This window comes from Cheilinus undulatus, linkage group 12 (genome assembly GCF_018320785.1).
Source record: "Cheilinus undulatus linkage group 12, ASM1832078v1, whole genome shotgun sequence".
Taxonomy (NCBI): domain Eukaryota; kingdom Metazoa; phylum Chordata; class Actinopteri; order Labriformes; family Labridae; genus Cheilinus; species Cheilinus undulatus.
This window is the reverse complement of record NC_054876.1, coordinates 16488482-16503211: the sequence shown is the minus strand read 5'-3', so window position 1 is coordinate 16503211 and position 14730 is coordinate 16488482. Positions and strand designations below refer to the sequence as shown.

The window sequence follows — 14730 nt, the reverse complement described above, 5'->3', positions numbered from 1 at the left end:
CCCTCAATGTAATCCAACAATTATGTGACTGAGAGAAAAGATATTTGTTGTAATTTTGGCGTGCTTAAAAAAAGGTTGTTTTGTGGCTCGTTGGTCTAGGGGTATGATTCTCGCTTAGGGTGCGAGAGGTCCCGGGTTCAAATCCCGGACGAGCCCTAGCTTCCTCTATCTTTCTGTACAGGGTGCTCTGTGCAACGTCCTTGCTGATAGGGCCCAGCATAGACATGCCTCCTCAAGCTCCTGCCGAATGTCCTGAATATCCCACTGCTGGCATTTCCTTGAATGGCACTTCATGAAGGTTGTGTGCCCTTTCTCAACCTCTTTACAAGTTCAAATCTGTGACATATGCCATTTTTTTCAAAGCCTTACATTCATAACCAAATGAAAGCATTTTATATCGGCATGATAATGCATCCAAGGGACCAGTCACAGCAGATGCCTTTATGAACGCTCCCTCAATGTAATCCAACAATTATGTGACTGAGAGAAAAGATATTTGTTGTAATTTTGGCGTGCTTAAAAAAAGGTTGTTTTGTGGCTCGTTGGTCTAGGGGTATGATTCTCGCTTAGGGTGCAAGAGGTCCCGGGTTCAAATCCCGGACGAGCCCTAGCTTCCTCTATCTTTCTGTACAGGGTGCTCTGTGCAACGTCCTTGCTGATAGGGCCCAGCATAGACATGCCTCCTCAAGCTCCTGCCGAATGTCCTGAATATCCCACTGCTGGCATTTCCTTGAATGGCACTTCATGAAGGTTGTGTGCCCTTTCTCAACCTCTTTACAAGTTCAAATCCGTGACACATGCCGTTTTTTTCAAAGCCTTACATTCATAACCAAATGAAAGCATTTTATATCGGCATGATAATGCATCCAAGGGACCAGTCACAGCAGATGCCTTTATGAACGCTCCCTCAATGTAATCCACCAATTATGTGACTGTGAAAGAAAAGAGTTTTGTTGCAATTTTGGTGTCCTTAAAATTAGTTGTTTTGTGGCTCGTTGGTCTAGGGGTATGATTCTCGCTTTGGGTGCGAGAGGTCCCGGCTTCCAATCCCAGACGAGCCCTAGCTTCCTCTATCTTTCTGTACAGGGTGCTCTGTGCAACGTCCTTGCTGATAGGGCCCAGCATAGACATGCCTCCTCAAGCTCCTGCCGAATGTCCTGAATATCCCACTGCTGGCATTTCCTTGAATGGCACTTCATGAAGGTTGTGTGCCCTTTCTCAACCTCTTTACAAGTTCAGATCTGTGACATATGCCATTTTTTTCAAAGCCTTACATTCATAACCAAATGAAAGCATTTTATATCGTCATGATAATGCATCCAAGGGACCAGTCACAGCAGATGCCTTTATGAACGCTCCCTCAATGTAATCCAACAATTATGTGACTGAGAAAAAAGATATTTGTTGAAATTTTGGCGTGCTTAAAAAAAGCTTGTTTTGTGGCTCGTTGGTCTAGGTGTATGATTCTCGCTTTGGGTGCGAGAGGTCCCGGGTTCAAATCCCGGACGAGCCCTAGCTTCCTCTATCTTTCTGTACGGGGTGTTCTGTGCAACGTCCTTGCTGATAGGGCCCAGCATAGACATGCCTCCTCAAGCTCCTGCCGAATGTCCTCAATCTCCACATGCTGGCATTTCTTTGAATGGCACTTCATGAAGGTTGTGTGCCCTTTCTCAACCTCTTTACAAGTTCAGATCTGTGACATATGCCATTTTTTTTCAAAGCCTTACATTCATAACCAAATGAAAGCATTTTATATCGTCATGATAATGCATCCAAGGGACCAGTCACAGCAGGTGCCTTTATGAACGCTCCCTCAATGTAATCCAACAATTATGTGACTGAGAGAAAAGATATTTGTTGTAATTTTGGCGTGCTTAAAAAAAGGTTGTTTTGTGGCTCGTTGGTCTAGGGGTATGGTTCTCGCTTAGGGTGCGAGAGGTCCCGGGTTCAAATCCCGGACAAGCCCTAGCTTCCTCTATCTTTCTGTACAGGGTGCTCTGTGCAACGTCCTTGCTGATAGGGCCCAGCATAGACATGCCTCCTCAAGCTCCTGCCGAATGTCCTGAATATCCCACTGCTGGCATTTCCTTGAATGGCACTTCATGAAGGTTGTGTGCCCTTTCTCAACCTCTTTACAAGTTCAAATCTGTGACATATGCCATTTTTTTCAAAGCCTTACATTCATAACCAAATGAAAGCATTTTATATCGGCATGATAATGCATCCAAGGGACCAGTCACAGCAGATGCCTTTATGAACGCTCCCTCAATGTAATCCAACAATTATGTGACTGAGAGAAAAGATATTTGTTGTAATTTTGGCGTGCTTAAAAAAAGGTTGTTTTGTGGCTCGTTGGTCTAGGGGTATGATTCTCGCTTAGGGTGCGAGAGGTCCCGGGTTCAAATCCCGGACGAGCCCTAGCTTCCTCTATCTTTCTGTACAGGGTGCTCTGTGCAACGTCCTTGCTGATAGGGCCCAGCATAGACATGCCTCCTCAAGCTCCTGCCGAATGTCCTGAATATCCCACTGCTGGCATTTCCTTGAATGGCACTTCATGAAGGTTGTGTGCCCTCTCTCAACCTCTTTACAAGTTCAAATCTGTGACATGTGCCATTTTGCAAAGCCTTACATTCATAACCAAATGAAAGCATTTTATATCGGCATGATAATGCATCCAAGGGACCAGTCCCAGCAGGTACTTGTATGAACGTTCCCTCAATGTAATCCACCAATTATGTGACTGTGGAAGAAAAGAGTTTTGTTGCAATTTTGGTGTCCTTAAAGAAAGGTTGTTTTGTGGCTCGTTGGTCTAGGGGTATGATTCTCGCTTAAAAGGTGCGAGAGGTCCCGGTTCAAATCCCGGACGAGCCCTAGCTTCCTCTATCTTTCTGTATGGGGTGCTCTGTGCAACGCCCTTGCTGATAGGGCCCAGCATAGACATGCCTCCTCAAGCTCCTGCCAAATGTCCTCAATATCCCACATGCTGGCATTTCCTTGAATGGCACTTCATGAAGGTTGTGTGCCCTTTCTCAACCTCTTTACAAGTTCAAATCTGTGACATATGCCATTTTTTTCAAAGCCTTACATTCATAACCAAATGAAAGCATTTTATATCGTCATGATAATGCATCCAAGGGACCAGTCACAGCAGATGCCTTTATGAACGCTCCCTCAATGTAATCCAACAATTATGTGACTGAGAAAAAAGATATTTGTTGAAATTTTGGCGTGCTTAAAAAAAGCTTGTTTTGTGGCTCGTTGGTCTAGGTGTATGATTCTCGCTTTGGGTGCGAGAGGTCCCGGCTTCCAATCCCGGACGAGCCCTAGCTTCCTCTATCTTTCTGTATGGGGTGCTCTGTGCAACGTCCTTGCTGATAGGGCCCAGCATAGACATGCCTCCTCAAGCTCCTGCCAAATGTCCTCAATCTCCACATGCTGGCATTTCCTTGAATGGCACTTCATGAAGGTTGTGTGCCCTTTCTCAACCTCTTTACAAGTTCAGATCTGTGACATATGCCATTTTTTTCAAAGCCTTACATTCATAACCAAATGAAAGCATTTTATATCGTCATGATAATGCATCCAAGGGACCAGTCACAGCAGGTGCCTTTATGAACGCTCCCTCAATGTAATCCAACAATTATGTGACTGAGAGAAAAGATATTTGTTGTAATTTTGGCGTGCTTAAAAAAAGGTTGTTTTGTGGCTCGTTGGTCTAGGGGTATGGTTCTCGCTTAGGGTGCGAGAGGTCCCGGGTTCAAATCCCGGACAAGCCCTAGCTTCCTCTATCTTTCTGTACAGGGTGCTCTGTGCAACGTCCTTGCTGATAGGGCCCAGCATAGACATGCCTCCTCAAGCTCCTGCCGAATGTCCTCAATATCCACATGCTGGCATTTCTTTGAATGGCACTTCATGAAGGTTGTGTGCCCTTTCTCAACCTCTTTACAAGTTCAGATCTGTGACATATGCCATTTTTTTCAAAGCCTTACATTCATAACCAAATGAAAGCATTTTATATCGTCATGATAATGCATCCAAGGGACCAGTCACAGCAGATGCCTTTATGAACGCTCCCTCAATGTAATCCAACAATTATGTGACTGAGAAAAAAGATATTTGTTGAAATTTTGGCGTGCTTAAAAAAAGCTTGTTTTGTGGCTCGTTGGTCTAGGGGTATGATTCTCACTTAGGGTGCGAGAGGTCCCGGTTCAAATCCCGGACGAGCCCTAGCTTCCTCTATCTTTCTGTATGGGGTGCTCTGTGCAACGTCCTTGCTGATAGGGCCCAGCATAGACATGCCTCCTCAAGCTCCTGCCAAATGTCCTGAATATCCCACATGCTGGCATTTCATTGAATGGCACTTCATGAAGGTTGTGTGCCCTTTCTCAACCTCTTTACAAGTTCAAATCTGTGACATATGCCATTTTCAAAGCCTTACATTCATAACCAAATGAAAGCATTTTATATCGTCATGATAATGCATCCAAGGGACCAGTCACTGCAGGTACTTGTATGAACGCTCCTCAATGTAATCCAACAATTATGTGACTGTGAGAGAAAAGATATTTGTTGTAATTTTGGTGTCCTTAAAAAAAGGTTGTTTTGTGGCTCGTTGGTCTAGGGGTATGATTCTCACTTAGGGTGCGAGAGGTCCCGGTTCAAATCCCGGACGAGCCCTATCTTTCTCTATCTTTCTGTACAGGGTGCTCTGTGCAACGTCCTTGCTGATAGGGCCCAGCATAGACATGCCTCCTCAAGCTCCTGCCTAATGTCCTGAATATCCCACTGCTGGCATTTCCTTGAATGGCACTTCATGAAGGTTGTGTGCCCTTTCTCAACCTCTTTACAAGTTCAAATCCGTGACATATGCCATTTTTCAAAGCTTACATTCATAACCAAATGAAAGCATTTTATATCGTCATGATAATGCATCCAAGGGACCAGTCACTGCAGGTGCCTTTATGAACGCTCCCTCAATGTAATCCAACAATTATGTGACTGAGAGAAAAGATATTTGTTGTAATTTTGGCGTGCTTAAAAAAAGGTTGTTTTGTGGCTCGTTGGTCTAGGGGTATGATTCTCGCTTAGGGTGCGAGAGGTCCCGGGTTCAAATCCCGGACGAGCCCTAGCTTCCTCTATCTTTCTGTACAGGGTGCTCTGTGCAACGTCCTTGCTGATAGGGCCCAGCATAGACATGCCTCCTCAAGCTCCTGCCGAATGTCCTGAATATCCCACTGCTGGCATTTCCTTGAATGGCACTTCATGAAGGTTGTGTGCCCTTTCTCAACCTCTTTACAAGTTCAAATCCGTGACACATGCCGTTTTTTTCAAAGCCTTACATTCATAACCAAATGAAAGCATTTTATATCGGCATGATAATGCATCCAAGGGACCAGTCACAGCAGATGCCTTTATGAACGCTCCCTCAATGTAATCCACCAATTATGTGACTGTGAAAGAAAAGAGTTTTGTTGCAATTTTGGTGTCCTTAAAATTAGTTGTTTTGTGGCTCGTTGGTCTAGGGGTATGATTCTCGCTTTGGGTGCGAGAGGTCCCGACTTCAAATCCCAGACGAGCTAGCCCTAGCTATCTTTCTGTACAGGGTGCTCTGTGCAACGTCCTTGCTGATAGGGCCCAGCATAGACATGCCTCCTCAAGCTCCTGCCGAATGTCCTGAATATCCCACTGCTGGCATTTCCTTGAATGGCACTTCATGAAGGTTGTGTGCCCTTTATCAAACTCTTTACAAGTTCAGATCTGTGACATATGCCATTTTTTTCAAAGCCTTACATTCATAACCAAATGAAAGCATTTTATATCGTCATGATAATGCATCCAAGGGACCAGTCACAGCAGATGCCTTTATGAACGCTCCCTCAATGTAATCCAACAATTATGTGACTGAGAAAAAAGATATTTGTTGAAATTTTGGCGTGCTTAAAAAAAGCTTGTTTTGTGGCTCGTTGGTCTAGGTGTATGATTCTCGCTTTGGGTGCGAGAGGTCCCGGGTTCAAATCCCGGACGAGCCCTCGCTTCCTCTATCTTTCTGTACGGGGTGTTCTGTGCAACGTCCTTGCTGATAGGGCCCAGCATAGACATGCCTCCTCAAGCTCCTGCCGAATGTCCTCAATCTCCACATGCTGGCATTTCTTTGAATGGCACTTCATGAAGGTTGTGTGCCCTTTCTCAACCTCTTTACAAGTTCAGATCTGTGACATATGCCATTTTTTTCAAAGCCTTACATTCATAACCAAATGAAAGCATTTTATATCGTCATGATAATGCATCCAAGGGACCAGTCACAGCAGGTGCCTTTATGAACGCTCCCTCAATGTAATCCAACAATTATGTGACTGAGAGAAAAGATATTTGTTGTAATTTTGGCGTGCTTAAAAAAAGGTTGTTTTGTGGCTCGTTGGTCTAGGGGTATGATTCTCACTTAGGGTGCGAGAGGTCCCGGGTTCAAATCCCGGACAAGCCCTAGCTTCCTCTATCTTTCTGTACAGGGTGCTCTGTGCAACGTCCTTGCTGATAGGGCCCAGCATAGACATGCCTCCTCAAGCTCCTGCCGAATGTCCTGAATATCCCACTGCTGGCATTTCCTTGAATGGCACTTCATGAAGGTTGTGTGCCCTCTCTCAACCTCTTTACAAGTTCAAATCCGTGACATATGCCATTTTGCAAAGCCTTACATTCATAACCAAATGAAAGCATTTTATATCGGCATGATAATGCATCCAAGGGACCAGTCCCAGCAGGTACTTGTATGAACGTTCCCTCAATGTAATCCACCAATTATGTGACTGTGGAAGAAAAGAGTTTTGTTGCAATTTTGGTGTCCTTAAAGAAAGGTTGTTTTGTGGCTCGTTGGTCTAGGGGTATGATTCTCGCTTTGGGTGCGAGAGGTCCCGGGTTCAAATCCCGGACGAGCCCTAGCTTCCTCTCTCTTTCTGTATGGGGTGCTCTGTGCAACGTCCTTGCTGATAGGGCCCAGCATAGACATGCCTCCTCAAGCTCCTGCCAAATGTCCTCAATCTCCACATGCTGGCATTTCCTTGAATGGCACTCCATGATGGTTGTGTGCCCTTTCTCAACCTCTTTTCAAGTTCAAATCTGTGACATGTGCCATTTTTTTCAAAGCCTTACATTCATAACCAAATGAAAGCATTTTATATCGTCATGATAATGCATCCAAGGGACCAGTCACAGCAGATGCCTTTATGAACGCTCCCTCAATGTAATCCAACAATTATGTGACTGAGAGAAAAGATATTTGTTGAAATTTTGGCGTGCTTAAAAAAAGCTTGTTTTGTGGCTCGTTGGTCTAGGTGTATGATTCTCGCTTAGGGTGCGAGAGGTCCCGGGTTCAAATCCCGGACGAGCCCTGGCTTCCTCTATCTTTCTGTATGGGGTGCTCTGTGCAACGTCCTTGCTGATAGGGCCCAGCATAGACATGCCTCCTCAAGCTCCTGCCAAATGTCCTCAATCTCCACATGCTGGCATTTCCTTGAATGGCACTTCATGAAGGTTGTGTGCCCTTTCTCAACCTCTTTACAAGTTCAGATCTGTGACATATGCCATTTTTTTCAAAGCCTTACATTGCCTCCTCAAGCTCCTGCCGAATGTCCTGAATATCCCACTGCTGGCATTTCCTTGAATGGCACTTCATGAAGGTTGTGTGCCCTCTCTCAACCTCTTTACAAGTTCAAATCTGTGACATGTGCCATTTTGCAAAGCCTTACATTCATAACCAAATGAAAGCATTTTATATCGGCATGATAATGCATCCAAGGGACCAGTCACAGCAGATGCCTTTATGAACGCTCCCTCAATGTAATCCAACAATTATGTGACTGAGAGAAAAGATATTTGTTGAAATTTTGGCGTGCTTAAAAAAAGCTTGTTTTGTGGCTCGTTGGTCTAGGTGTATGATTCTCGCTTAGGGTGCGAGAGGTCCCGGGTTCAAATCCCGGACGAGCCCTGGCTTCCTCTATCTTTCTGTATGGGGTGCTCTGTGCAACGTCCTTGCTGATAGGGCCCAGCATAGACATGCCTCCTCAAGCTCCTGCCAAATGTCCTCAATCTCCACATGCTGGCATTTCCTTGAATGGCACTTCATGAAGGTTGTGTGCCCTTTCTCAACCTCTTTACAAGTTCAGATCTGTGACATATGCCATTTTTTTCAAAGCCTTACATTCATAACCAAATGAAAGCATTTTATATCGTCATGATAATGCATCCAAGGGACCAGTCACAGCAGATGCCTTTATGAACGCTCCCTCAATGTAATCCAACAATTATGTGACTGAGAGAAAAGATATTTGTTGTAATTTTGGCGTGCTTAAAAAAAGGTTGTTTTGTGGCTCGTTGGTCTAGGGGTATGATTCTCGCTTAGGGTGCGAGAGGTCCCGGGTTCAAATCCCGGATGAGCCCTAGCTTCCTCTATCTTTCTGTACGGGGTGCTCTGTGCAACGTCCTTGCTGATAGGGCCCAGCGTAGACATGCCTCCTCAAGCTCCTGCCGAATGTCCTGAATATCCCACTGCTGGCATTTCCTTGAATGGCACTTCATGAAGGTTGTGTGCCCTCTCTCAACCTCTTTACAAGTTCAAATCTGTGACATGTGCCATTTTGCAAAGCCTTACATTCATAACCAAATGAAAGCATTTTATATCGGCATGATAATGCATCCAAGGGACCAGTCCCAGCAGGTACTTGTATGAACGTTCCCTCAATGTAATCCACCAATTATGTGACTGTGGAAGAAAAGAGTTTTGTTGCAATTTTGGTGTCCTTAAAGAAAGGTTGTTTTGTGGCTCGTTGGTCTAGGGGTATGATTCTCGCTTTGGGTGCGAAAGGTCCCGGGTTCAAATCCCGGACGAGCCCTATCTTTCTGTACAGGGTGCTTTGTGCAAAGTCCTTGCTGGTTGGGCCCAGCATAGACATGCCTCCTCCAGCTCCTGCCTAATGTCCTGAATATCCCACTGCTGGCATTTCCTTGAATGGCACTGCATGAAGGTTGTGTGCCCTCTCTCAACCTCTTTACAAGTTCAAATCCGTGACATATGCCATTTTGCAAAGCTTTACATTCATAACCAAATGAAAGCATTTTATATCGGCATGATAATGCATCCAAGAGACCAGTCACAGCAGATGCCTTAATGAAAGTTCCCTCAATATAACCCAACAATTATGTGACTGAGAAAAAAGACGGTTTTGTTGTAATTTTGGTGTGCTTAAAAAAGGTTGTTTTGTGGCTCGTTGGTCTAGGGGTATGATTCTCGCTTAGGGTGCGAGAGGTCCCGGGTTCAAATCCCGGACGAGCCCTAGCTTCCTCTATCTTTCTGTATGGGGTGCTTTGTGCAAGGTCCTTGCAGATTTGGCCCAGCATGGACATGCTTCCTCAAGCTCCTGCCAAATGTACTTAATCTCCCACTGCTGGCATTTCCTTGAATGGCACTTCATGAAGATTCTGTGCCCTCTCTCAACCTCTTCACAGGTTGAAATCCGTGACATATGCCATTTTTTCAAAGCCTTAATTTGATAACCAAATTGACGCATTTTAGATCTTCATGATAATGCATCCAAGGGAACAGTCCCAGCAGGTACTTGTATGAATGTTCCCTCAATGTAATCCACCAATTATGTGACTGAGAAAAAGACTTGGTGCAATTTTGGTGTGCTTAGAAAATGGTATTTAGTTGCTCGTCGGTTTAGGGGTATGATTCTCGCCTAGGCTTAGGCTTAGGGTGCAAGAGGTCTCGGGTTCAAATCCCGGATGAGCCCTCGGTTCCTCTGTCTTTATGTATAGGGTGTTCTTTGCACAGTCCTTGCTAATTGGGCCCAAGCTCCTGCCAAATTAATCTCCCAATGCTGGCGTTTCCTGGAACGGCACTTCATGAAGGTTGAAAGTCTTTTCTCAACCTCTTTAGGGTTCAATTCTGTGACATATGCCAGTTTCAAAGCCTCATACTGACAACCAAATTGAAGCATTATCTTGATGTAATCCAACAATCTTGTGACTAAAAAAGAGAGAGATTTGTTGCAAATTTACTGTCCTGAAAAATGGTAGTCTGTGGCTCGTTGGTCTAGGGATATCATTCTCGCTTCGGGTACGAGAGGTTCAAATCCCGGACGAGCCCTAGCTTCCTCTACATGAGTCTGTGTGGGGTGCTGTCGCAAGGTCCCTGCTGATGTTGCCAGGCATGGACATGCCTCCTCAGACTCCTGCCAAGTCTCCTTAGTCTGCTAGTGCTGGCATTTCTTTGAACGTCACTTCATGAATATTGTGTGTCCACGCTCAACTTCTCTCTGGATTTAAATCCTGTACATATGCCTGTTTTTAACACCTATATTGAAGACCAACTTCATGAAGTGCTGTTCAAGGAAATGCCAGTATTCCCAGGTTGAGACGTCTCAGCAGGAGCTTGTGCTGGCATTTCCATGCAGTCCCCATCAGAATCCGTATAATCTATGCATTGCTATAGATCAAAGACCAGTTGAAAGATGCAGTTTTAATTTTTTTTTTTACATACCGTCCTTTGCTCATTTGTCAGATTCTGTGCATGATTCAATGTTTCTAATTGAAAATCATTTGTTTTTGTTTTCTTTTGTTTTCTGTCTAATAAGCAGCACGCAGACTGCGTTATCCCCACAAAGAAAATATTGATATAACACGAGGTAAGGTATTTGGTAGAGCATGGTTTAGCTGTGTGTTCACAAAACCCAACTCAAAGATTGCATAGATAGAATGGGCGTTGCCAAGTTTGTGACCAACCTCAGCCTGTTAAAAGGTTACTGGCAGGCGCCCTTAACTCTGTATGTGTCAGATATATCTGCATTTGTTACTCTGACACCTTCCTCTAGTAAATAGTGCCTGTTGGCCTGTGCATGGCTCCCACTACACTCCAGCGCCTTATGGTGTTTTGACGTAACATCATCATCCCAGAAGTCGGCCATGTTGGAGGTACTTCAACGACAGACTTGCCTGGGACCAGAGTGCACCGAGACCAAGACAAGACCAAGACTTTTGAGGATCGAGACCGAGTCAAGACCGACACCGAGACAAGCAGTGACAAGACCAAGACCATAAAAATCAATTAAAAAAAATGACAAGAATGAACATTGAAAGAGCATTCTCTCTTAATTTTAGTTTTTTAAGTAAATTTGACAGATTAAAACAAGGTGTCTGCAACTCTTTCAAAGCACAACATGCAAAAATGTCAAATCTTAACAAATTTGTTCAACTACTTGTCAAAATGAATCTTTGTTTGTACTTAAAAGCCACTGACAAGTCCAGAATTATTTTAAATATCTGAAAATGAGATGTTTATCTAGATTTGTCAGGTGAATGAGGCCTAAAGTAAGTGTTCAAAGGTATTTCTGACTAGAAATAAAGATGGACTGATGTCTGAGTTTTTGCAGGTGTAGCTTTTCGTTGTTTTAGCAAGTGCTTCTCCTTATTATCACATTACTGAGAATAGCAGATCAGTGCTGGTCTTGACTGGTCTTGATGGAAAATTCCGAGTCCAGCCAGTCCAAGTCTGAGACAAGACTGATTGGGATTACATCTTCAAATCAGTGCTGTCACTTTTAGGAATTATTATCTGGGAATGTTGCCTGTGGGCATCATAGTTCATCAGCTGAGCTAACATGTATCAGTAAACTTTAAGAAGTTTAATTTCAACAGAAAGAATCTGCTCAAACATAATGTATTTAACAATATAGTACCATATATGAGTGCTGAAGTTTAAGAGATGTGCAGTGTGTTGTCATGATTTCAGACCTGCAGGGATTTGGCTGGATCCCTGAAAAACCCAGACAATGGGCCCTCCCCAGTTGTGATTTATTGATGATATCAACACACGCATGCTAAATCAGTAGCATTGGTGCTAGCGGCCTGGCTAACAGTAACCTCATTTTGAAGCTGATAAACATTTTAAACTATTATTGGGTTCTACTATTGAATTTTTTTATTGTGGCACCTTTAAACCCATCTAACTACTTTTTCTACCCTTTTGCCCCTTGTCTTTGCTCTTTTAACCCATCTTTGGCCATTTTCTGTCCTTGTTTTCCACTTTTTTTTGCCACATTAAAACTATTTAGCTGCTTTTCAGCCATTTTGCCACTTTTTTTTGTGACGTTTAACCCACTTTTGCCACATTTTTAGGGACAATTTTGCAATCTTTGACCAAACTTTACCCATCTTTGCCACTTTTTTTCCAATTGTGGCCCCTTTTTGCCACTTCTCTTTGCCATTTTGAACACATTTGCTACTTCTTGCTGCTCTTTGCCACATTTATCCCACCTTTAACCCATCTTTGCCATTTTTGCCTATTTTTGTCTCCTTTAATAATCATTCAGTTCTCTGTCAAGGTTGTCTCAGTTTCTCCTACTTAATTTTCTGGCATCCTGTTGTTTGTTGCACATTATGACCTAACTATGAAGTCAGACATTACTTTCCTAATCAGTTAGTTCAATGTGCCCATCCACATTTTTAACATTACCAATAAAAAGGAAATTCTGGTTTTAGGGGTTTACATTTTTAAGAGGGCTATATTGTACAAAAGCATAAATAAATGAAATGAATTCTTTGTTGCTTTGACAAGATTGGTTATTCAGGTTAAAAATAAAACATGGTTATCACTGCTTAACTCTACAATGGACCATGATTTTGCTGACCTCCATGGGCCCCCAGGTTGGCTGGGCCCCTGAAAGCTCTCCCCTCTATCCCCCCTTGCATGATAGAAATAAACAAGAAGAATCAGGGATCTATCACAAAGTTAAACTAACTAACAAATAAATATAAATATATTTTCTGCAGTTTTTCTCTCTGTTCCACAACAGTTTTGTCTTTTTACCACAAGTCATTTTGTGTAGGCCTATTAATCAAAACTTTTCATTATTTCAGGCAGACTTTATTCATTTTTAAGAAAAAGGAACGTCAGATGACACACTGAACGACACTTTCCTCTGGGAACACACAGCTTGAAGCAGAAAGAGGAAACCATAAAATTGTAACCCTCATTAATTCAACAGATGCTGTTTCAAAGTTATTGCTGTTCTTCATGATGCAGTTTGCTGAAATGTCCACTAGGTGTCACTAAGCTCCTTCAGAAAGAGAAAGTGTGCACGTGTGGAGAAAAAGCAGGTTGAGAGGGGCAGAGAGGAGAGGACAAGGAACAGGGACGATGTGTACAGACAACTTACAACAAACCTGGAGAAACTAAGTGGTTTTGCTACATTTTGTGACTTTTTGAGTTGAATTGGTTAAATAAAACAGCTCTTTAACAATATTTTAATTCACTGATAGACACCTGCACTGTATGATAAAAACTGTGTTATAATAATAGTGTTCAAACTGACTTTTCTGGAAAGTGTTACAACCAACCCTCCTGATGTTACAGTTAACCCCGTCTACAGGATAAGTTGTGACATTTGACTACAGCAACAGTCTCAGACAGGTTTGGTCATTAATTTACCAGTTGACCCTAATTAAAGTGAAACTACTAAAGGAGGTTATCATAGGAAGGCCCATTTCCTGCCATGGTATAAAAAGAAGAACCATGCCTTCTGGGGTAAAATCAGTTTAATGCAAGACAACACACCATCCCATGCTACAAAAAAATACCGCAAGGTCTTGGCTGCTATGGCCATAATGTGAGGAAAAAAAAATCCTGGTGTGGCCACCATCATCCCCTGAGCTCAACCCTATTAAGAACCAGTGGAACATCCTTAAAAGAAAGCTCTATGAGGGTGGACGGCAGTTTACTTAAAAACAGCTGCTCTGGGAGGCAATTCTGGCATCCTCAAAGGAAATACAGGCAGAAACTATACATGGACTTACAAGTTCTATGGATTAGAAAGTTGTTAAGGTGATATCAAAGAAGGGCTCCTATGTTAATATGGAACTTGGTCTGTAAAGATGTTTTTGTTTGAAATGGCTTTGATTAAAGCAAACTAATGCAAAGAAATGACAACAGATTTGTTTTCAATCCTTTAGAAACTATTGAGTGTTTTGAAACTCTGTTTTGCATTATAACTTGGAACACTGCATTTTAATTTATTTTGCAAAAAATGCCATTGTCATCATTGGACATTGTGTCAAATAAAATCCAGATTACAATATACTTGTGGAGAAATAACAAATATTGAATGCCAATTATGCAGACTATTTAGGAAAACTGAAAACCAGTACATGCATAGTAATTTGGAACACAGCGTACAGTATAACTAAAACATTTTTAAAATAATTGAGCTAAATTTTTTTTAAAAGTGTTAGGTTGTGCCCAGCTCTCCCCTACCATTAAACTTTGAAAGTCACTGATGTATGGTACATGAAAATTATTTTGAAACAGCCATGAAAAGAGATTTGTGGCACACCTCATTGTAAGTTAGTGTTTGTAGGGTTTGCGCTTTTGTAAATGACACCAGAGTTTAAACCAGTCAGACTCAGTACCATTTGCTCTATAAGCTTGAAACTTGGTTAAAAATCAGGGTATGATTTATGGCATCAAAGGCTGCTGATGTAAATTCCTCATTGTCTAAAGAGTAGCTGTTTCATCAGCTAGTTGAACCAAAGCCATACAGATAAACAGCCTTCCCCCCTACCTGCATTGATAACATGTAGCAGCTTTTTTGTCCTTTTATTGAGAGAATACCTATTCTTTTTTCACATTTTTCCCAAGTATTTCGAAAAACATTGCCAAAAATGTGTGTACAGTTTGAAAAC

General features: G+C 42.7%; 15 non-coding genes across 15 annotated transcripts; all 15 read left to right on the top strand.

Annotated features, from left to right (window-relative positions):
• Positions 1 to 84: 84 nt before the first annotated feature.
• On the top strand, positions 85 to 156 carry trnap-agg. The gene has a single exon. It is a non-coding gene; the product is annotated as a tRNA-Pro (tRNA).
• A 380-nt stretch (positions 157 to 536) lies between these two features.
• Positions 537 to 608, top strand: trnap-agg. Its single transcript has one exon. It is a non-coding gene; the product is annotated as a tRNA-Pro (tRNA).
• Positions 609 to 1441: 833 nt separating this feature from the next.
• On the top strand, positions 1442 to 1513 carry trnap-ugg. The gene has a single exon. It is a non-coding gene; the product is annotated as a tRNA-Pro (tRNA).
• A 381-nt stretch (positions 1514 to 1894) lies between these two features.
• trnap-agg lies at positions 1895 to 1966 on the top strand. The gene has a single exon. It is a non-coding gene; the product is annotated as a tRNA-Pro (tRNA).
• Positions 1967 to 2346: 380 nt separating this feature from the next.
• On the top strand, positions 2347 to 2418 carry trnap-agg. The gene has a single exon. It is a non-coding gene; the product is annotated as a tRNA-Pro (tRNA).
• Positions 2419 to 3704: 1286 nt separating this feature from the next.
• On the top strand, positions 3705 to 3776 carry trnap-agg. Its single transcript has one exon. It is a non-coding gene; the product is annotated as a tRNA-Pro (tRNA).
• Positions 3777 to 5054: 1278 nt separating this feature from the next.
• On the top strand, positions 5055 to 5126 carry trnap-agg. Its single transcript has one exon. It is a non-coding gene; the product is annotated as a tRNA-Pro (tRNA).
• An 831-nt stretch (positions 5127 to 5957) lies between these two features.
• trnap-ugg lies at positions 5958 to 6029 on the top strand. Its single transcript has one exon. It is a non-coding gene; the product is annotated as a tRNA-Pro (tRNA).
• Positions 6030 to 6409: 380 nt separating this feature from the next.
• Positions 6410 to 6481, top strand: trnap-agg. Its single transcript has one exon. It is a non-coding gene; the product is annotated as a tRNA-Pro (tRNA).
• A 380-nt stretch (positions 6482 to 6861) lies between these two features.
• Positions 6862 to 6933, top strand: trnap-ugg. The gene has a single exon. It is a non-coding gene; the product is annotated as a tRNA-Pro (tRNA).
• A 380-nt stretch (positions 6934 to 7313) lies between these two features.
• Positions 7314 to 7385, top strand: trnap-agg. The gene has a single exon. It is a non-coding gene; the product is annotated as a tRNA-Pro (tRNA).
• Positions 7386 to 7909: 524 nt separating this feature from the next.
• Positions 7910 to 7981, top strand: trnap-agg. The gene has a single exon. It is a non-coding gene; the product is annotated as a tRNA-Pro (tRNA).
• A 380-nt stretch (positions 7982 to 8361) lies between these two features.
• trnap-agg lies at positions 8362 to 8433 on the top strand. The gene has a single exon. It is a non-coding gene; the product is annotated as a tRNA-Pro (tRNA).
• A 380-nt stretch (positions 8434 to 8813) lies between these two features.
• Positions 8814 to 8885, top strand: trnap-ugg. The gene has a single exon. It is a non-coding gene; the product is annotated as a tRNA-Pro (tRNA).
• A 369-nt stretch (positions 8886 to 9254) lies between these two features.
• Positions 9255 to 9326, top strand: trnap-agg. Its single transcript has one exon. It is a non-coding gene; the product is annotated as a tRNA-Pro (tRNA).
• The last annotated feature ends 5404 nt before the right edge of the window (positions 9327 to 14730 follow it).